The 22664-nt window shown below is 35.9% G+C and overlaps 2 long non-coding RNA genes across 2 annotated transcripts; both read left to right on the forward strand.

Moving 5' to 3' along the window:
* Positions 1 to 1424: 1424 nt before the first annotated feature.
* Positions 1425 to 4403, forward strand: LOC130461539 (uncharacterized). The gene is made up of 3 exons (XR_008921759.1): positions 1425 to 1551; positions 3034 to 3085; positions 4112 to 4403. It is a non-coding gene; the product is annotated as an uncharacterized lncRNA (long non-coding RNA).
* Positions 4404 to 9127: 4724 nt separating this feature from the next.
* On the forward strand, positions 9128 to 11531 carry LOC130460945 (uncharacterized). The gene is made up of 2 exons (XR_008921180.1): positions 9128 to 9425; positions 11066 to 11531. It is a non-coding gene; the product is annotated as an uncharacterized lncRNA (long non-coding RNA).
* The last annotated feature ends 11133 nt before the right edge of the window (positions 11532 to 22664 follow it).

Below are 22664 nucleotides of genomic sequence, written 5' to 3' on the forward strand. Positions count from 1 at the left end.
ATTTTCTGCAATTTTGAGATGTTAATGGCGGTTTTCTGCAATTTCAATTTCAATTTTCTGCAACTTTTTATTGGTTTACACGCATTAATTGATATTTGTTCTTTCATCTTTGGTCTCCTCTTCTTCGGCTGCTAATGATGAAAAACATAGTAAATTCAATTATTTATCGCATCTTATTTGTGTGCTCCAATTGCTCTTTGTTGATCCTTGAATGGAAAGGGACTATGTGTGGTATTTGTATGGTTTGTTAGGTAATAGGTAGTCTCTTTGCTAGTATAATGTTTTGTTTTTTATTTTTTTCCTAGTTTATCGTTTTTTTGTTGTTTTTGATGATATAAGTTTGACCTTAATGCTTGTTTTTCATTTGATTTTATTGAGATTAGCTGAATTTTGTTGATGGATATTTGATTATGATTTTTCCATAGTATTAGTCTACACTGAAAACCAACATTAGTGCTCAATCAATACAGCCAGAAAATTCCACATCCTCTGAAAAGTCTAAAACGCTCAAGAATGTAATATGAAAAGTCTAAAGGGGAAAACACCTTCAGGCTTCAGTGAAGTTTTCTATGATGATGATCTCGTACTTGTTCTATGATCTTAGCTTTAGTATTATGATCGTGAGTCATGACACTGTGTCGACTTGCCTAAACATGCCCTTAGAGCTTTGTTTCTTGAGGCAAGAGAGTGTTAGTAGCTAATAATTTGGTGACATCAAATCTGTTCTTATCCTAATAGATGATTTGTTTTAAGGTAACATGATTTTCCCTTCCCCCATGTGGTTGAGCAAGTATGAAATCAACAGACCCACTTATTTGAATAAATTAATATTCTATAACACTTTTATAGTAGTCTATTCTGAATCCTAGTATATCTAAGTCTATTGTCTAGTAGTTTATATAAAAATTCAATAAGTTCTGATCATTTTGAATTAGGTCTAACCCATTCTGCTTATTAGGGTGATCTTCAGTTTTGGTTGAAAGGTCGAACCCATTCTGCTAGCTAACTGTTGTTTCTGCTAACTGCTAACTGCTGCTAATAAGTTACATGTTCATGTGATGTGCAGTGGCCTTTTATATGATTATCTTTTGGGGTTTAAGAACTTTTCTCATCCTCGTCTTGCACATATCTGTCTAAGTGTAAGCTCTAAATTCTGCTTGACCTAAAACAAATTACTCCGAGAGTCTTTAGTTGTAATTGTTTTTGTTTCCCCTTAAATTGTTGTTGCCTCGTGTCTAAATTGCTTACTGCTACTACATTAACTGCTGGTGCTGCTAAGTGCTAACTGCTAACTTCTGTTGATGCTAATGCTACTGCATTAATTGCCGCTAACTGCTAACTTCTGGTGCTGCTAAGTGCTAACTGCTAACTCCTGATGCTGATGGTGCATGGTTCTATTGGATGCAGGTCTTGATGATCGTTGGAGCTGGACGGGGGCCTCTTGTCAGAGCATCTTTAGAGGTTGGTCCAGATATGTATCTGTGCGAATTCGCTGCCCGCTCGTACTGCTTGTCTTTTCTTGTGTTGCTGGAAGAATGAGCTCTTGGTTAGGTAATATCCTCTTATCCAAAGGCCCGAAAACAAGATAAACCTCTTTGAAAGGGATTCTTTATTTCACTAAAAAATTATGAAAGAAGGGGATTTGCCACTGCAGGGACATTATAGGTGTTTTCTAGTCTTATGATGGATACATTCACTCGCTTTTCATATCATAAAAGTTTTAGCTTGATCCTTATTTGTAAGTCCAGAGCAATGTTAAACTATGCCTCATTAAAGCCTCGTTTAGTTAATGCTATCTTGTTGAGATAAAATGATCTTCGAACTCCCTCCAATTGTGTCCACTAGTGGAAAAACAGTCATTTGCGTCGGTCATTTAAGCCCATTGGTGCGACGCAACTGGCTGCGACGCAAATGAAAAAAGTCATTTGCGTCGCACTTTTGGGCGATGTAAATAAGAGTCATTTACGTCGCAGATTAGCTAACCTGCGACGCAAATGACCTTTTTTTAACATGCTGAAAAGTCATTTGCGTCGCAAATTAGCTAAAACTGCGACGCAAATGACTTTTTTTAAAATATGCTGAAAAGTCATTTGCGTCGCAGATTAGCTAAAGTGCGACACAAATGACTTTTCAGTATGTTAAAAAAAAGTCATTTGCGTCGCAGTTTTAGCTAATCTGCGACGCAAATGATATTTCAACATGTTTAAAAAAAAGTCATTTCCGTCGCAGTTTTAGCTAATCTGCGACGCAAATGACTTTGGATATTCTAAAAAAAATGAGCTGCTGGTTTTATTTAATCCACAAATTAAATAAAATCAGCAGCTTTCAATACTACCAAAACACCAAATGCACACATAGTGATATTCAATTTAAACAAAATTCCAGAATGAAAAAAGTTATACTTCAAATACACAAACTACTAAGTACTAACCAGTATTCCAGTCACAATAAAATAGAATTTCAACTTGTAAACAATCTGAATTTTCTAAAAATATGCATATTTACACACAAATACCAACCATAACACCAAAATCAAAGAAGCTGCTATTAGGTTGCAAATAGTCTGAATTTTCCTCTCAGACACAAGTCACTATACAGAAGTATGAGCCAGCCGGTGACATTACTGATTTGCTGATTTCTTTCTCTGTAAGCTTCAAAAAAGTTGACACAAAATACACATCAAATGACATACAATTCCAGAAGAAAAAATTGATAATAATCAGATGTTTCTGGTCATAATATCTAGAGATTCAAAATGACAGAAATAAAACCAGGAAGACAAAGATTAAAAAAAAAATGTTAGTTCAAGAGCTTATATAAATCCAGCAGTTCAGTATCGTGTTCCTGGCCTTATGTTTCTAACTTGATGCTATATTTTTCGCTGTAAACTTGCTAGTCATTATCTGCTTGCACACTCTTTACTTCTTTAGATTATTAGAATCTCGCCTGAGAATGACTGATTACATTCCCATTAATTGAATGTAATGAATGAACTTGCAGTTTTGAATTAAGCCACATTTTCTCAACTTGCAGCAGTCATTTATCAAAAAATAACTTGCCGGTTCTGTTGAGCTAGTAACCCCAGGTAATGCTACTAATAACTAGTCATATTTCCATTCTCGTGGATAATTTTTCCTTGAGTTCACCTAGTTAATGATCCAGCTTCTCTTCCCCCCAGTTCCAAAGGTTCATCATTTAGTGTCAAGATGACAACATCTACCCATTTCTATTTAACATCTTCATCTAGTTAATGAAACCAGGGATTCACTAACCAGCAGGCAGGATATACTTCTGTTGTTGACAATCTTTATAGCTGTGGGCCTGTGTGAAGGGTGCTAATCTGCTTATAACCCATTCTAATTCCATTCTAGAAAATCTGTAATTAGGTGGGATATAGTTGTCTGTGTTACTGGTGTAGGCTTCTATGAAGTAACTTAACAAAATTGAATAGAAATAGTAGTATAAGCTTTGCACTGACTTTTAGAAAGTAAGAAACCAAAGCAACTAATCCCCCTGTGAAAGTGAATTGTCGTATAAATTATTTTAACACAACTAATGATAATTTCATTTTAGAATAAGATCAATAAGATCTACAAAAAAATATTGCATAATTCCAATCCATTAGTTCTAACATTGTAGTAAAACCAAACAATTTGGAACCTGACATAGAAAAACCCCTAAAACCCCTACGTAACCAAATCTAAACCATCATTCACACCTTCCATAGTGCAAAACATTGTCTTTTCTTACAAGAAAGTTCAGATCAGATCAATTCTTATTATTTCTGATCAGATCAGTTCTGCCTAGGTTTGGATTTTGTCTGGGTTTTTTTTTTTCCAGTTCATCTTGAATACCCATCTAAAAGGATACTTTAATTTGTTGACTTAAATTTTATTTTAAAGTTACCGCATTGAAAGGTTATAGGTAAAGGGGGACTATTTTGGGAAGGGGCAATTAATAATTGGTATTATATATTTTGAATAATTATCAGTTATGATTATTTTGAGAATACCACTAGTAGTTTGTATTATTGTTGTTAATTTTCCCTTGATTTTAAAATATGTTCATAAAGCTTTTTATATATATTTGACATATTAAATTTTCTTTGCAGATTATTGACGATTAAGTGGTAATAGTAAATGTAGATCAAGAGATGAACAAGTTATCTTGAAGCTAAGCTAGCATAAAGATAGGTTTACTATAATTAGTTTGTTCGTAGTCAGGAAGTTGTTTTTATTTAGTTTTGGACTATCTTGTAGAAAAAATGATGCTAGTTAGAAAGTTATTTTTGTTTTAAAACTCTGCGAATTAATTTAATGTATAAATTGTTATCATTTTTTCTAAATTAACTATGTTATCGCTAAGTATATATGAATCAAAGTATAGTATGACGTGGTTATATATATATGTTGTTTTATGATAATGTACGTAGTAAGTTAATACTTGTATTTGATTATGATTATCTATGGTCAATATGAATTTTTATAGATAATTCCTGATTTTAGATTAATTGATATATATATACATGAAAAAAATAATATGATGGAAATTGTGACGCTCCAAAGGGTCTAACTTATTTTGGAGGGAATGGGGAGAACTCGTACGAAAGTAAAGATAGGGACTCTAATAAGAGTCTATATATTTCGGGTGCGAAAAGCATCGCTATATGGTGGATAGTGGCGGAGAAATGCGTCTATAAGCGTGCAAATAGTTACGCTTTTTTTAGTCTAAATATTGCGACTACCTATAGAGTTCCTATATCCTAAATAGTGGCTGCAAAATACATCGATATTTTTGCAAATTGTGACGCTCTAAAGCGTCGGTAAATAGCGACTACCTATAGAGTCCTTATATCCAAAATAGTGGCTGCGAAATACATCGATATTTTTGCAAATTGTGACGCTCTAAAGCGTCGGTAAATAGCGGCAATGAAAATTGCGACCCTTTACCAGAGCGTCGCTATGTGAAATAGCGACACTATTTTCCGTCGCAATTTGACCCAAAAAGCGTCACAATGTGCCGCGTTTTTTTGTAGTGAGAATACCAAATAGCAACTGCATCAATACTAATCCTCATACTAATCATAATCACAGATCAATTGATTAACAAACAATTAAACAAAGCAGCCAAATTCAATGAAATTATAGTACTCCGTACATGCTAAAAACAGCGAAATATTAGCGTAATATAAAAAATTCGAAGACTACCTATCACACCGGAATTATTTTATTTTGTTTCGTGAAGTTTATATGTATATATATATACAAAAGGGTAGAAGTTTGTGGAATCTATATTTATCATATTAAGTAGTCAATTACGTGAAGACTCTAATATATTTATCTAATATTATTTATTTAATAAATTAATATTTTAATTATATGCGATGACGTGGAAATCCTACGTGGACGCTCCGAAATCTCTTGAAAAAACTCCCCTTTATATATATATATATATATTAGATTTTATATATGTACCTTTATTTGTTTAAATTGTTTTAATAAGTAAGACACCGAATGAGTAATAAACTAATAACAAATTTATCAATCATTAATTATTTTTTATTTGAGAATATCTATAAACTCTATTTTAATGATAATTATCTATTAAATTTTATATAAATTTGTATTTAAATAAAAAATCGAGCATTGCACGAGTATTATACTAGTTTACACCTACTTTAACAATTAGCTCAACCTTTTTATGTGTCTGACTGGGCCGGCTATAATACTTGCGACAAATCTACAATCTGGTCGTACTTCGGTTGTAACAGAAAACAGATATACATTGACCAAAAGATGGTGGCAGACAGTTGAAAAACTAATCAACAATCAATACATTTCTTGTTATATTTTACCAAAATTGAAGTTGCTTTCAATTATATCCACATTTCTATTTTACGTGATTTGCATATTTGCACAACCAACCTACCGTTTATGGGCAGATGGAAAAACTAGATTTTCTCCCTCCTTTCTACGCGAGTCCCAAAACTCGATAATGTGTAGTTTCAGTTCTGTGCATAAGTAATGTTAATACTTTTACTTGTGTTTTAATTGAAAGCACAATGCTCTACTTATTATTATGGCCCAAGGATGTGTTAAGTTGAACCTTCTTTGAGAAGGTTACGTTTCCTCTGGCTGACTAAAGAAGAAGCAAAGAAGTGTGTAAAAAGAAACAAAAGCCACACATAAGGAAAGGGGAGAGAGAGGGGAAAGGATTTTTCAGGACATCTTTCACAAAACTGTCATTTGCCAGAGTTTCAACCGTCGGATTGTGTTGATTTTTAGTCAGCTTATTGGGACATAGAGGTCCTCGTTTTGATCGGTTGGATCATTGTTTTGAGCTTTGGTTAGTCTGTGGTGCAGCTAGTCAGAACTTACGTAATTGGGTGATACTCTTTTATCTTTTATCTCTCAATTGTAGATCTCTTATGTATGGAAGTGTTGGTGGTTGCTAACCTTTCTATGAACGATTTGAGTTTTTGCCTTCAATTTTATCATAATAAGAGAACGTGACAAGGGTGGACTCCTCACAAGTCTAGTAGTTTTACTCTTGAAGGGGTTTTCCACGTATAATTCTTGTGTGTTGATTGTATTTTATTCTACCGCATTTGATTATTTGTTGTAGTCCATTATTGGTTGTTTGCCTAATTACCATTTGGTGAATTAGTTTGTGGTATATTGGAGTAGTATTGTTTTGTTGATTGTCTTGGAGGTGATACTTGTGGATAGTTGATATACTACTTGGGTTCTATCAATTAGTTTACCCCCCTTATTTTTTGCATATCTTCAAATTCTCTAATGAAAAGTAAACAAATACAATAAGGACATGCTTGGATTGAGTGGAATGGATTAAGATCGAGGGAAATAAAAGTCAAGCCACCTTAATAAAATGAAAATAAAGTTGAATTGAGGTGGTTGTAGGAGGGTTGTGTGGTATGATAAGAAGTGGACAAGTGGTGGTGTTATGAGGAGAGGGATGAAGGGGGAAGCTATTACCCCACAAATGAGAGTAATAATCACCCTGGTAGGATGGTGGGTAACTATTACCCCTATAATGAGGGTAATTATTCCCCCTTTTTTTTATCTTTTTTTTTTCTTACCAACACTAATTTATGCTATTTTCCACAACTTCATCCCTTCATCATCAATTTCAATTACCTTCTATTTTTTTAAGTTTGACTTTTATTACCGTTTTAATGCATTTCTTTCAATTCAGACATGCTCTATATAGAACAACCCATCCTAAGATTCCTAACTTCAAAAGGTGTCACAAGTCATTTGAAGAGTATGAGTTGTAACTTGGGAACAACTTGCAAACAAAGCTAAAAGGCCAACAAGGGTGGTGAGCTTACTATTGTTATTGCACTTAAAATTTCCACCTATAACATAATTTTGATAGATAGTATGCCTTTGACTCATTAAATAAGGGGAGTAACTCTGTTTACCCAAGCTCTCCAGTAATTCAGAGCCTACTAGATTATAATTAATCCGCATTTTAATAGGGAAAAAAATTCCTAACAATTGTTGATAAGTTCCCAAGTCAGTATTTATTAGGTGGTTTTTCTTCTAATAGGGTATGACCCTGTTAGATTTTGAATTACTTGGAATCTACTCTCTTCGTCCCTTTTTATTTACCCCGTTTTCCTTTTTGGGATGTTCACTTTGTTAACCCATGTGCAATATTTACACTCCTTTCTTAATAAAGTGAAGTTTTTTTTATGGAGCACTGAAAAAGGGACGGAGGGAGTATTAAGCTACGTAAGTGGGGGTAATCAAATGTAAAAGGTACAAGTATCAAAAGGCAGATTAATCAATTGGGTTAATTTTGATGATTCGATATCTAAGACTTGTTTCTTTTGGAAAAGTGGTGATTGAAATTAAGAAAGGACAAAAAGCTTCTGAGCTTAATGATTGAATATGTAGTTATTGACTGCTTTCAGTGTTTGTAATCTTTGACTTCAAGGCAAAGAGAATTCAAATTTAATTAATTAATCTGAAACTTGTAATTATGCTAAACTTAATATTAGTCCTAATAACTACTTAAAGCGTAATCCATTTCGAGGCTCTTTTGCTTTTAGTCTTCTTTTAAACATTCATCTTTATGTTGGTAAAATGGCCCTACTCAAACTCATAAAACGAAACCTCTTTCTTAAAATGACCCCATTTCAATTAGTCGGCACGAAATACTTGATACAATCCATTGAATTGACCTATAAGTATATGATACAATTTGGTTGTTAATTGATAAGCATTCGTTGAATCGGTTTGAGGGAAAATATTTCTCGTTATGTATATTGTGTAGTCAATTATGTTGCAGATTATATTGCTTATATAGATTACCAAATTCAGACACATTAAGATACTGATCCTTATATAGACATAAAATTTTCTTATTTTTATTGGTTTAAATAAGTTAGGTTATAGTTTTAAAAGAACACTATCCTATCTTTCATGTACTTTTCCGGTACAAAAAATTAAATAAAAACAAGAGTATAATACAAACCAAGTTTGATTGTGGGATCAATTTTACTAAGGGCACTATGGAGACCTGTTAGAGTTATGGTATATCTAGGGTTCTAGTATATTTAGGAAACTAGAGTTGTGCTAGTTTAGGAATCCAATAGAGTCCTAAATCTAATAGAGTTATGTTATAGTTCCCTATATAAACCACTGATATAACCAAGTTATAATTAAGCAGTTCAGTTATACTATCATCCATCAATATTATTCCCTTTAGTTTATCAAATTAGATTCCTAAATTAACACAACTCTAGTTTCCTAAATATACTAGAACCCTAGATGTACCATAACTCTAACAAGACCCTTACCCTTTAATTCTACTTCCACTTTCCCCTCACTTTCAATAGGCTTGTCCTGCTAACTTTAGTTGAGTTAAATTTTGCATGGTTATCTAAACATGAGTATGTACCATTTAGTCGAATTTCAGAAAATAATATTCTAAATTTCTAATATCAAACAAACAAGAACTCACACGTATATATATATATATATATATATAATATATATATATATATATATATATATATATATATATATATATATATATATATATATATATAGAGAGAGAGAGAGAGGGGGGGAGAGAGAGATAGAGAGAGAGAATCGAGATCTGGTGAGAACCGCCCCTTAAGATGAGAACTAATCTCAGCCATCGATCACATCAATCCAACGGTCTTTATCTTAACCGACCAAGTCAAAATATTAAGGGTAATATAGAATTTCGTGTCTTTGAATGACATCCTCTCTCAACCTGATTTTCATATTTTCTTTCTCGCTCTTCCTTCCTTTTTCACTCTCCTCCTGCAAATCCTCTCTCGCAAATTTTCTCTCCCATCAGTCCTCACGCATCTCCAATCAAGGCTTCAGCTTAAAATTCAATCCATTAATGACGTTTGCAGATATTTGGTAAGTTTCATCTCCCTCCTACATTTTCTCTTCAACAATCTCAAATTAGGGTTTCAAAATTATTAATTTTTACCCCAAATCGTCGATAAGTTTTAGGTTGAATAACAAAACAACGATTTACGATATAAATTTATTTGTATGCTTTCTTTTTCTTTTTTGACTTTTGACTTTTGAATTATTTAATTATGTGTTCTTGTTTGTTGTTTTTGCGGTGATTTTGTGTTTAAATCGAATTGTTATTTCCCTTTCTTTTCTAGATTTATGAACTAAGATTTTAGCTTTTTAACTACAAGAATATCTGATATACTTAATAAGTAATTTACATTCTAATTGGTAGTTCTTTTATTTTAATTGCTCTGTTATGCTTATTGTTCTTGTTGTTGTTTCTGTGTTTTTCTATTTTGCAAGTGTTGACTATGCTTCTACCACTTGTGTAGTGTCCTTTGCCGCAGATGAATGAATACATGTAGTATAAGATAATAATGTTTCTCTCTGTTGTATTGGTTGGGATATAACTTAAGGTTTTCAGATATAGCTCCTCAGACTGCCTGTTGCATCCCGTTGGGACTCTTAGAAGATTTTTACCTAGAGTTCGGCATTATGACTGCGTATTTGTTGGAATACAACTTAAGGTTTTCAGATATTAGCTCTCAAGAGTTCAGACTGCTTGTTGCATTGTTTAGACTCTTAGAAGATTTTTATCTAGTGTGACGTTTGATTGTGTTTTCGAGCGTTATGCATTGGCCAGTTTAGTTGAAATATAACCTGAGGTTTTCAGTTATTTAGCACTTGAGATTGTCTATTCCTTCAATTGGACTCTTAGAATATTTACCTTGAGTGTGGTGTTCTGGTCGTGTTTTCGACCGTTATCCGTAGGTCAATTTGGTTGGGAAAAGCTGCTTCCGTCTATTTAGGTTAATCTGTTTTTACAATATGAAATATTTTTTGTTGTTAGATGGCTATTATTTGTCACAACACAAAACATTTTGATTTACCTTTTAGTTATTTTGATTTAGTTTTTAGTTATTATGATTTAGTTTTGAGGTATTTTGATTTACTTTTTAGTTTGTTCTATTTTCTTTTAAGTTTTTTTTTAAAAAAAAAAGTTTACTCTTAGAGACAACCTATGTAGAAATCGGATCTACATCAAGTTCTTGTAGGCTTTTGAGAGAAGCACGCCACGACCAATGAATTTGCTGTGAAGATTTCAAGGATTTTGCCCTCCCCTACGCCAATGAATTGAACGACCAAACCAATAATTGTGCCACTACCATGTTCAGTTACATCAATCTCTACAACCACTATCCCCGTGGCCTCTTTGCCAATGAGTTTCGTGACAGCAGGCAAGGTCTTGAATACACCGAATATCAGTCCTCCCATGATCATGACGCCCCCACTCCCTCTGCTGCTACTTCTCACCATAGCCTTCACTGTTTCTTAATTTCCCTCTTCCTTCTGTTTCTTTGTGGCTTATTCTCTTTTTGATTCTCAAATTTCCAAACTTCATTTTTGCATTAAGATTATGTAAAACTACGCAACTCTTTGCAATCATCTACGTGTGTTCATGTACACATGTAAGTGACTTTATACATTCTAACAAATTCATTTATGTTCTATAATTTACTTCGCCTTTTTCTCAGGTGGCTGCAAGATGCAAGCTGTGTTGCAGGCTGTTTGTTTTTCAGGGAGGGACAATTGCTGACTTGCAGGTCAGTCAGGGGTGGTATGTTGCCATGATTTAGATCTTGGGCTGCTGTTCTGTTTTATTTGGCTGTTGTTACATATTTTGTGTGTATAATTGTATCAATAACGTTACTGAGCTGATTTCCACAAGTAATCGGGGCCTTTACTATTGAATTATTTTGATTTACTTTTTTGGGGTTTTGCTTTACTTTTATTTATTCTATTTAAAAATACTAGCCTACTAGCTCAATTGGTAGAGCATTGTGCAAATGCACGAAAGACCCGGGTTTGAATCCCACGTAGGTTCGTTTACTTTTGAGTTACCTTTATTTACTTTTGAGTCTATTTTGTTTACTTTTGAGTTTATATTGTGACTATTGTCTACTTTTTAGTTTATATTATTTACTTCTTAGATTTTTCGAATTACTTCAGAATATTATTGGTTCTTTTTGGAGTTGTTTATAGGCAAATTTGCCAAATACAACCTAATAAAGTTCTCTATTTGCCAATTACAACCTCAAATTTCTAATTTTGCCAATTACAACCTTAAACTTGTACATGTATTTTAAATTACAACCCGAAACCTTTTTTCCGGCAAAAATCACCGGAAAATGATGTCATAACGTTATTAAAAAAAATTATGAAGTACATAATATCTGTAAAAAAATTATTTTTTCGATTATTTTATTTTAGTTTTGTTTTAATTCTTATTTATCGATTTAATTTTTTTATAGAAAATATGTAACTATTTTTTTAATAACATTATGAAATCATCTTCCGATGATTTTTGCCGGAAAATAATTTCGGGTTATAATTTAAAATGGATGTTTAAGTTTAAGGTTGTAATTGACAAATATAGAAATTTAAGGTTGTAATTGGAAAATAGAGAACTTTATTAGGTTGTATTTGGCAAATTTTTCTTGTTTATATTATGTTTACCTTTAGAAGGATTTAGTTACTTTTAGAGTGATTTAGTTTACTTTCGAGCATACAACCTAGAGCACATGGGTTGTTTTATTTACTTTTGAATCAGTTCTATTTACTTTTACGAGTTCTTTATTTACTTTTGAATTGAACAAAAGGGAAATTGTGTCAACCTATTTTAGAGCTAATCTTTATCTTTGAATCAAATCGATGAGAATGAAAGGGAAAACAGTTTCAGTTTATTTGGAACAATTCCATTTACTTATATCTTTATTTTCTTTACTTTTATATTTTATGCTTTCCATTTGAAAAAAGCTTTATAATTATTTTCTTTTTTAGTTTAATATACACTAATTGTACACGTACTTTAGAAATATTTTGATTTACTTTTAATTTATTATGATTTACTTTTATTTACATTGGAGTTCCTTGTATTTACTTTTGAGTTTCTTTTTTTTTTTTTTTTTTTTTTTTTTTTTTTTTTTTTAACTTTAGAGACAACCTATGTAGGAATCGAATGCATAGTGCTCTACCATTTGAGCTAATAGGTTTAAGTACATCTAGTAATAAAATACTCAACTCAATTGATATTAATCCATACAAAATACTCAACACAATCTCGTGTTCTTCGCGCTACATACACCACACCTAACACCATAAGAACACGCCAACACCCACCCTAGCACACAACCACCCGAAGACCTAAAACCACCAATAGCCCCTGCCCGGTCAACAGGACCACCGCGGAACAAGAACTAGCACCTCATCAAACCTTATTTCACAGCAGTAACCCAACCATGTTAACCTGGCCAACAGTCCTTTAGGCAATTGAGTACAACAGATCAGCACGGCCAACGTAAACTTATGTAATGGACTGCAACTATAAGTAACAACAGAATAGCATAACAAAATAACTGACTACATGTAAACTAACTGCAACTATAAGTAACAATAGAATAACTGACTGCAACTACACAAATAACAACAGAATAACATAAAGCATAATTGCAACAGAATAGAACGACCAAAAACTGACCAACAGAATAACATAAAGTTGCTGCTACAACAACAATTGCAACAGCAGCAACAACGACAGCTGCTACTGCAACCACATCAGGAAAGCTTGCAGCAGCATCAACAACAACTGCAGAAATCTGTTGCTGCACCGTGCAGGAGGCAAGAGGTTTAGCCATCCACATACATGGTCTGCAATCACTGCTAACCAACAAAAGATTGTGCACCATCCCTAGTCAACAAAGGTCAACAACTAGCCAGCAACCTGACTGAAATAGAAACTAATAGCACAAAGTCAACTTAATCAACTTGCTTCACATGACCTACATTACCTACCAACCAGAACTTGGCTATATTTTGTTTACTTTTGGATCATTTCTATTTACTTTTTTCAGTTTTTGCTTTACTTTGGGATTAGATAACATGTGATATCACTAAGTGCAACAACATCTCCTAATTATTTACTTTAAGTCTTTAACTAGCTAATTGATTCACAAGTTCTCAAAACCAGAAACCAATTAACAAATCAAAATGTCAACTCTGGCATAGTTGACCAGAAATAACAAAAAAAGCACCAGAGGCAGCAGCTCAAAATAATTAGGCTAACTTATTTCCTCTTGCAAACTCTGATAGCATTAAGCAAACCAGTATCAAGCCAAGTATAGGAGAAAAAGAGATGTTGCATAGACTCTTATATCATTTAGAATATTTACTTTAAGCTAGTTTAATCATTCTACTTTTACTAATTATTTATTTACTTTTGAGGCTAACTAATTTACTTTTAAAATAAAATTTGATAAGTCCTAATATTATTAAGTTTTAGTTTACTTTTGCAAATTTTTTTTGAGACTTATGCATATTTAACTTGTACAGTGGTACATACCTATGAATTTTAAGTTTGTACAATGGTACATACTTATGAGTTTTTAACCTCGACCATGGTATAGACTTAGGTAGTTTAAGCTCGTACCATGGACGGAGCTTAAAATTCATAAGTCTACGCCATGGTAAGAGCTTAAATTGCATAAGTCTATACCATGGTCGAAGCTAAAAATTCATAAGTCTATAATTTTTTTTCCAAGTAAAATAAATCAAATTCAACAGCAAATCAAAACCTTAAATAATATAGACTTATGCATATTAAGCTCACACCATGGCGTAGACTTATGAATTTTAAGCTCCGTCCATTGTACGATGATACAAGCTAAAAATGCATAAGTTTTTGAAATTTTTTCCCGAAAAAAAAAATCGATGATCCACCGGTAGACTCGGCCATGTAAACATTACTACGCATTTTTTCGCCGGCAATGTGGTGGTGGCGGTGGTGCTGGCCGTCAGTGGTGGACGGAGGTGGGAAAGGAAGAAGGTAAATGAGGATGATAAATATTAAACGAGGGGTTAAATAAAGGAGGTTATATGGGTAAAATAGTTGGGCAGTTTTGAGTAATATGAGGTGGTAAATAGTAAGCCCCTTTCATAATTAACATCATACGAGTAATACCACTTAATTTCATAGATATGTTGTACTACCTCCGTTCCAAAATGATCTTTACACTTTTCATTTTAGTAAGTTTCATAATATTCTTTACACTTTGCTTTATTCTCTTTTTGGACATGAATATGTACTACCTTATGTGAGGGGGTCGAAAAAGCACGAGGCTAATGCGTGACCTCGTCCCTCGTGGGTGTGACGATTATTTTTATTCAATCAAGTGTAATTGGATTTCCTGTGAGTTTACACCCAATTGACTAGTAATATAGGAGTCGCCATTCAGTTTTTAACGACAATGAGAAAAACTGACAAAACCCGGTTATCGTGACATAAAGGGAGTGCAATTATGTTTGACCACGACGGCTGTAGGTTCCCTTGTGATCCCTGGTGTGGGGATCTCTCAACATACACCCGCAAGGTAGAGATTGAGGGTTCGGGGGACTGTAACTACCGAGAGGAGTACTTCGCTCGTCGATAACTCCAGAGGCAGGATATCCTTACTAGCTCGGCATAAATAATTGAAGGGACATGCGTTAACTATTAAACTAATCTGAATTGATTTTAGCAATATGCAACATATAATACTAGATCGATCGCGATTATCTGATTTAAATAGCATTAAGGGACCTAGCATGATAATCCAATTTCCCAAAAATATTATATTTGTTAGGCGTGATAGAACAATCAGATTTAGGTTAGTTTAACAGTTCATAAAAAGGGCGAGGAAAGCAGTTAAATCATCGAAAAGGGACACATTACGACGCACCCTTGAGAGGTGCGTCACGGTTCTCAGAAAACTAACCACTTTGACTTTGCTATTTCTCCTTTTTTTTTAACGAATCTCAATTATGGGACATGATACGTTCTGTTCGATTTATGGATCGATTGCGACAGAACGCGTGAACAATTTCGCAGCGAGAGGCTTAGGCTAAGGGTTGGAGTCAATACTCAGAATATAATTATGTGTTGTGTGTGTTCTTTTCACGTCGAATTTAGGGGTCTATTTATAGGGAAGAGTTCGTGGAAAGATAGAATTGCAGAGTTCTAATCCACAAAGAATTAGGAAAAAACACGTACCCAGGTATTTTCAGCGCCCAGGCCTGGGCGCCGAAGATTTCGGCGCCCAAAGCCAGGCGTTGAAAATAGGGTCTGGGCTGTTTTCTTTAGTCAAATTCGGATTCCTGAAATCCGTAGAGTTTGAGATTAATTCGAGTCTTTTAGCGCGTATCAATTTTATGACGGAATGCGTCTGGGCCCGTTACGAACTCTAGGCTCGTTAGGATTTTAATTAATACGTAACTCTTATTTCCGAATCATATTAGGAATAGGATTCTCGCAGTTTTCTATCTCATTTAGGATTTATGTTGGAATGCAACACCTAATTCTGACAGGTTTCTATCCTTTATGATTTGCCACTTTTAGAAGCTACCTTTTACGGCAGTTACTATTTTTAGCAGGTTTCCATAAATAGCAGGTTTCGGGTGAAATGAAATGGGAAATCGAGATTCGTTTATTTTATAGGAGATGCGTTGTCAAGTGGAGATTTATGCTTTCATCATCGAACCTTTCCCTTTCGGGATCGGGGACAAAAGTAGGTGTCTACAGTTAGCCCCCACTTTGACTGAGTCTTGGAGTAAGACGATGGTCAAAGTATTAGACGGAGTGCGTCACACAAGCCATGGTATATGTGACCTGTTTTGCGAGGGTCTCACGAGCCCCCGAGTGATAACATTTGACTTAAGGGTCATCACTTGAAGTGTTGACATATCTCTCACGTGGTCAACTGATAGTATAGAAACTTCCTCACTTTGTCATTGGAAGGATCTAAAGGTGCGTAGAAACTCCCTCACTTTGTCATTGGGAGTAGCTACAGATGTTTTCGAAATCAAAGCTATAAAGTGTAATTGGGCCTGGCCGAGCCCAATCACGAGGTAAAAAATGTTTTTAAAGATTCTCATTTTCAGGGCTAGCTAAACGAGAAAACCCCCTTGTTTTTATAGGACGTAAAACGAAGGAAAAATCCAGCACCCTTGTTTTTATAGGACGTAAAACGAAGGAAAATCCAGCACCCTTGTTTTTATAGGACGTAAAACGAAGGAAAATCCAGCAAAAGTTATCGCTGCAGCGACTAAGGACCTACGCGGTTTAATGGCGCAGACCCCGCCGGCTAAAGATGGCGAGCCTGTCCGCTAAGGGTGGACACCCCGTCCGATAGAAGTGGACGAATCTGTTTTTGAAATTTAAAAATAAGGACCTACGCGGTTTGTGACGTAGACCCCGCCGGCTAAAGATGGTGAACCTTGTCCGCTAAGGGTGGACACCCCGTCCGATAGAAGTGGAGGAATCTATTTTGAAATTTGTTTTGCTTTTTTGAAAATAAGGACCTACGTGGTTTGTGACGTAAACCCCGCCGGCTGAAGATGGCGAGCCTGTTTTAATTTTGAAGACTTTATTTTTTCGAAAACTGAGGACATGCGCGGCTAGTGACGCAGACCCCGCCCGCTGAAGGTGGGCGAGCCCTGTCCGCTAAGGGTGGACGCCCCGCTCGCTGGAGGTGAGCGAACCTGAATTCGTCTTTTCGATTTGGGATTCGTGTGCCGCGATCTTGCCCGATTGAGGTGGGCAAGTCCCTATTTCATTTTTTTCTTGTGATTTCTTTTGAGAATTTCTTTTTATTCATTCTTGTAAGAGCGAATTCTCTCGAGGGATGCTCGGATTTAGTTGCAACCTGAATGTGGGTTGACAACGTGCTTAGGCGGACCATTGTCTTGTGGTCATCTTTCTTCATGGTTTTGAGCTAGTCCTTACGGCTCAATCTTTCCACTACCTGGGTCCTTGATTAGGGGACTATGTATAAGTATCAACGGCGACCTATGTCTTGAGGTCGTAAACCGGTTCTTTTTCTTTTGAGATTATCCAAACACGGGACTTTGTACAACGTAGTCTGGGAATATTGTTTTAACTTTGCATACCCCTTTTTTTTTTGAGATATATTTTTTCTTTCGAGCCACCAAGTACTTGTGCTTGGTGGTCAGTTCTTGTCAAAGAGGTTCTTTGGGGATAAGCATTTGTAATGTCCTTGATCGTGTTTGGGATCGTGCTCGTAAGTGCGGGTGATCTTTATAGTGGTGTGCTACTCTTAACAAAGCCGTGAGGTGCGACTTTCAGTAAAGAAATCGGCAATTTTCAAGCCGAATGAATATGGCAGGGCCCAATAGAAGTTAGGGCCTTTTTGAGCCTGGGTTCATTTTCGGCGCCCAGGCCTGGGCGTTGAAATAATTCACGCCCAGGTGGGGCGTTGAAAGTGTTGTTTGGGCTGGTCTTTTGATGACACAGTTGGCCTCTTGTTCATTCGTTTATTTCACTTGGAAGTTCTATATATTCTCTTTTCTTTTGTTTTTTCTTTGTTTTTAGAACGTGATGATTTTCTTGAGAAGCCGTAGCCGATTGGTGGACTACGGTGCTTGTCTCTTTGGGGCGATTATTTTAAGGAACTGTTGCTCTTAAGGTGTACAGTTATTGCAATAGTCGGGCGAGTCTATATGGCCCGAGGAACATACCTTGAGGTGTAAGACTTTGATCGCTCTTATATTTTTTGAACGTGTTCGTGAATGATGATATGTATGTGTGAACGAGCGTTCATAGAATGGCCGTTGTGTGCGGTCCATTAATCAGTTTGCTTGAATAATTTTTTTTTTAGCAATGACTGATTTTAAATAGTTTGCTTAGAAGCTTGATAGGGGTCAGGTCCATTCATGAAGTGGGCTCAAACATCGTGCCCTTTCGATTGTTCAAACATTTGCTTCGAGATTTTTTATTTTGTTATGGTTGTTTCGTAGCTTGGAGCCCCCAAGTATGCATGTTGGGATGCTTCCTTTTGGCGTACGATTTTGTAGGTTCTTTCGAGAAAGATGCCTTGGGGTTTCGCTCGTGTAGGTGCGAGCTATCCCTTCCGTGGTAGGTAATGTTTTGCTACCTTTAATCCTTAATGTAGAAGTCGTGTGGCTTGCATTTGGGCGATAAGTAGTCTTTGCCTCTTACTCTTGGTCGTGCTTGCATTAGTGCAATGTGCCTTACCTTTTTTTAGACTTGTACTGTGGGATTATGGTGCAACGCAGGCTTGTGTGGCCTAACGGCGTGTCTTAGAACATTCCTCCAAGTGTTGGGATATCATTATTTGGAGTACTTCATCGTACTGAATCGTTCAGGTGCTCGAACAAGTGTAGCACCTTCTACGTGGGTTTGCACGGCTTATTACTTCGTTCGATGCGATGATTCATAGGTGTTTCTTTCTTATTTTTGTATCTGGGCAAAACTTGGCTAGCAGAAAGATTCAACGCCCAGGCTGGGGCGTTAAAGATATCGGCGCCCAGCTCTGGGCGTTGAAAATGATTCCTGGGCAGAATTTTGACAGTTTTTTTTATTCTTTTTTTTTTCTTTCGCTTTTGCTTTGGAACGATGTAGACTGTGTAACGGGCGCTTTATAGGGCGAGCGTTATGTGCAGTGGTTTGATCGGAGTTTTGGTGACTCGCGATTTTCAGTTACCCTTGTTAGTGGGGTGACTTCATATATTCTAAGTAGTGCTTAGAATTTGGGAGGGGTTGTAGCCATTCTAAGGTTCGTTTTACACGATCAAACCTTAGGATTGTGTCCCTGTATAGCATTAGCGTCGAGAATTTGCGATAAAATCGTCATTTCGAGCATTTTTAGAGTGTTTTTCTCAAGCTCCCAATTGTAGCTACGGGATTGGCTTGGTTCTATAATGCTTTGCATACATTTTTACGTATTCATGGTGACACGGATCATGAATAGTTTGAACCAGACTCGTTTAGTGCGAGGTACGTTCGAGTAGTAATTTGCTACTTCTCTTGTAAATGTCGTATTGTGCGACATTGCCATGGTCAAGGTAGTCACATGTTGAAGTGTGCCTTGACCAAAATCTAGGTGCCTTTCTTTACCCATAATCATATTTAGAAATCTTTTTGACTCACTTGCAACCTCAAGATAAACACATACTTAGCTTAAACCAACGACACTTTATTATGTTCGAAAAAAGTCTTTGAAAATTATTTGAAAATTATTTAAAATCTGAGTCCTACTGTGTACAATCCGACGTGTCCTAAGTAGGTTGACTTATAGAAGGGTTCGTACAGGATTATATGAGTGAATCAAAATACTGTTACGATTTTTGGAATGCTGTCTAAGGATTTGCTGGAAGCCAGGGTGCAGGCGTCAAGATATACTTGTGCCCGTTTGGCATGTGCTTTAGGTTTTTAAGGCCATCTTTTCCAGAATTGCGGGAATATAAACCGTTTTCAAATCGACTTAGATTTACTTGGTGTATGTCTGCACAAAAGGTCAAGGTATACTTAGTTCTTTCCCTAGCTCTTTCATTTCAATTTTTTTAGCCCCCAGTTGCTATTATGCCTTCCCATTAATGATGCTTTTAGATTTCGATTTTAAATGCCCGTGTCATATATCTGAGTAGGGTGAGCCTTGGTTAAGTTCCAAGTCCTATTGACAATGTCTGGTTTTTTTTCAAAGGGGATTCGCAAGCATTTGAATTACCATGAACGGGTGCCCTGAGTTCGAAGGAACGATGGGGCAATGCCGTAGAAAAATTCTCTTTATTGCAAGCTTACTGCCCTTACTACTTGTTGGCGATTATGACTGTGTCTAGTGGTGAAATAAGGTCTTTAAGCGAACGACTATGTCTAGTGGTGAAAGAAAGTCTTTAAGTGAGTTAGTTCGCTTTAGGGAGGGTCAAGTCGAATACTTTAGAGGTCATGGACGCTTGCGCTAGCCCCCATTCAATTGAGGCAAAGCGATCTTTTGAGTCTTGGCTAAGTGCCTAGGAGTGTGAGTGCTCTTTCTGGCAAGGGTACGTGCCCTTATTATTTTTCGATGTGTGCTCATTAATTTTGGCATCTTGATGACTTGGATTCTTCTTTTGACTTAAGTTTTTCTTTCGACTTGGATTGCAAGTAATTAAATTTCAATAAGGGACTTTTTATTTCTGTTATTCTATAGGCTTTAACATCTTTGCAAATTGGTTGGACCGAATCATGGATTGCCTACGTATCCGCCTTAAATAGATTTAATTTGGAATCAGGTCTTGCGTAGTTCTTAGCCTAGAAAATGGTTTCTTAGAATGCCGAATTCGATAAGTATGTTCTGAGGTGGAAACATATTATTTGAAACGGTAGAATAAGTGAAGTTTATTATTATTTTAATCTGCTGCCTTGCCGTAAGCCAAAAATTTGTTTTATATTTTTTTCGAGTACATGTATTTTTTGGTGGTAATTTTTTGGTGGTACGTATATCTGAATACGTGCTGTACCCCTCCAAGTGTTCGTTATTTTTCCGTGTATGTGCGGATAAAATGACGAGCACTTCTGGACAAAATTTGGCAAGCAGAGAGAATCAGCGCCCAGACTGGGGCGCTAAAGATTCTGGCGCCCAGCTCTGGGCGCTGAAAATGATATCTGGGCAGATTATTTTGGTGCGCTGAATGCTTCTTTTTTCTTTTTAGACTAACTTTAGAAGCGCTTTGCGAAGTTCCTTTTTTATTATTTATTACTTTTTTGTACTTTTCATTTGTCTTCTTTTTTTACTCGTGACTCAAGACGGTTTGAAAGATGGGTTGAATGAGATAGGATAATTTGTATGGGTATTGGTCAAGCATGAGGATTATATCAACCAAGGCCGATGAATAGCATGGGGACAGCTCAAGGGTGTAGGATGTATCCACACAAGTTATATGGTCATTATGCTAATGGTGGCGTAAGAACAGGTTTTGGAAATAATGGGCATGACGCACGTGTCAATGACCGTACGTGGTTCGACAACAAGAACAAGAGTCGAGGTAATGGTTTCTTGGGTTATGGCAATGAGAACATGGGTGGGTTAAATGAGCTGAACAGGGGCCCCAGAGCGAAGGCGTCTAAGAACATAAGGATTGGAAGAGGTAGACATCGTAGAACTTTATGTAGTTTTTGTGGCATGATTTGGATTGGTTGACTCAATTCTTTTCCTTTGCTTTACTTGTGTAAATTTCGCACATTGGGAGGTACGGGCTAAGTATTTCACGGCTTGCTCTTTTCGCTCTCCCTTTTCTCTCTCTTTTTAAGCATTTCATGGCTCGCTCTTTTCGCTCTCCCTTTTCTCTTTCTATTTTGATTTTTGCTCGCGATTTCCCCCCTCAACATAAATTTTTTATTTGGGCTAAAAGGTAGATGGTTGTGGTCTTTGAGTCACGAGGCGAGACTGAATGAGCCTCGTTTGGTAGGCCTATAGTGGACCTTTAATTTTTGTTAGCCTAGGGTGGACCTTTAAATAATCTTACTTTGCAAGCGTATTTAGTCGTTTCTTAAAATGTGCAAATAGCGTAGATTCAAAATGTTGTTTTTACCTTATTGAAATTTAACGAAAGAATTACATCGAAAATAATTTTTTACAGTTTCCGGGATTTAATTGGAAGTTGTGATTTAGACTCAAACTTTCATTAATTTTCTGATTATAACCCGTGTAGGAATACAAGGAGGTGGCCTAGACTCAACATAATGACGTGGCGTAAGCCTATAATACTTGACCAAGCAACTCTCAGACTTAGGCTAATTAGACCATAACTTTCGTTGGTTGACACTTTTAGATTTTAACCCTTGGGTGTCCATTTATCATGCGCCATTTTGCTTAATGTTGGCGAGGTAGTTAGTTGGGGAGATCAAATTTTTATTTTTGCAAGACTAGAATCATTAGTGCGGCTTCTCTCTTAGTGTGTATTGCTTTACCCCAATAGTAGCCTTATGGTATGCCAATTTGGGTATTTTCATGGTTGGTCATGTTGCATTCATGGAAAATCTTTTAGTCCGTACTTAGTAGTATTTTAAGGAGCGAGTGACTCAAGAGGACTATGATAGTCGTGACCCAATGTGATTATAAGCCTTGAGGCCATTAATTTTTTTCTTTGCCAATGGTGTTGACACCTTAGGTTCACTTTGGGGGTTGTGCGACTATGTGGGAATCATTTTCAAAATGTGACTGTTTCCATTTTGCAAATACTATAATATATTCTTTTTATTGGTGAGAGAGAGTATTGAGGCCGTAGACTCTTAGCAAGGGATGA

Source organism: Spinacia oleracea, chromosome 5, assembly GCF_020520425.1.
Source record: "Spinacia oleracea cultivar Varoflay chromosome 5, BTI_SOV_V1, whole genome shotgun sequence".
NCBI classification, from domain to species: domain Eukaryota; kingdom Viridiplantae; phylum Streptophyta; class Magnoliopsida; order Caryophyllales; family Amaranthaceae; genus Spinacia; species Spinacia oleracea.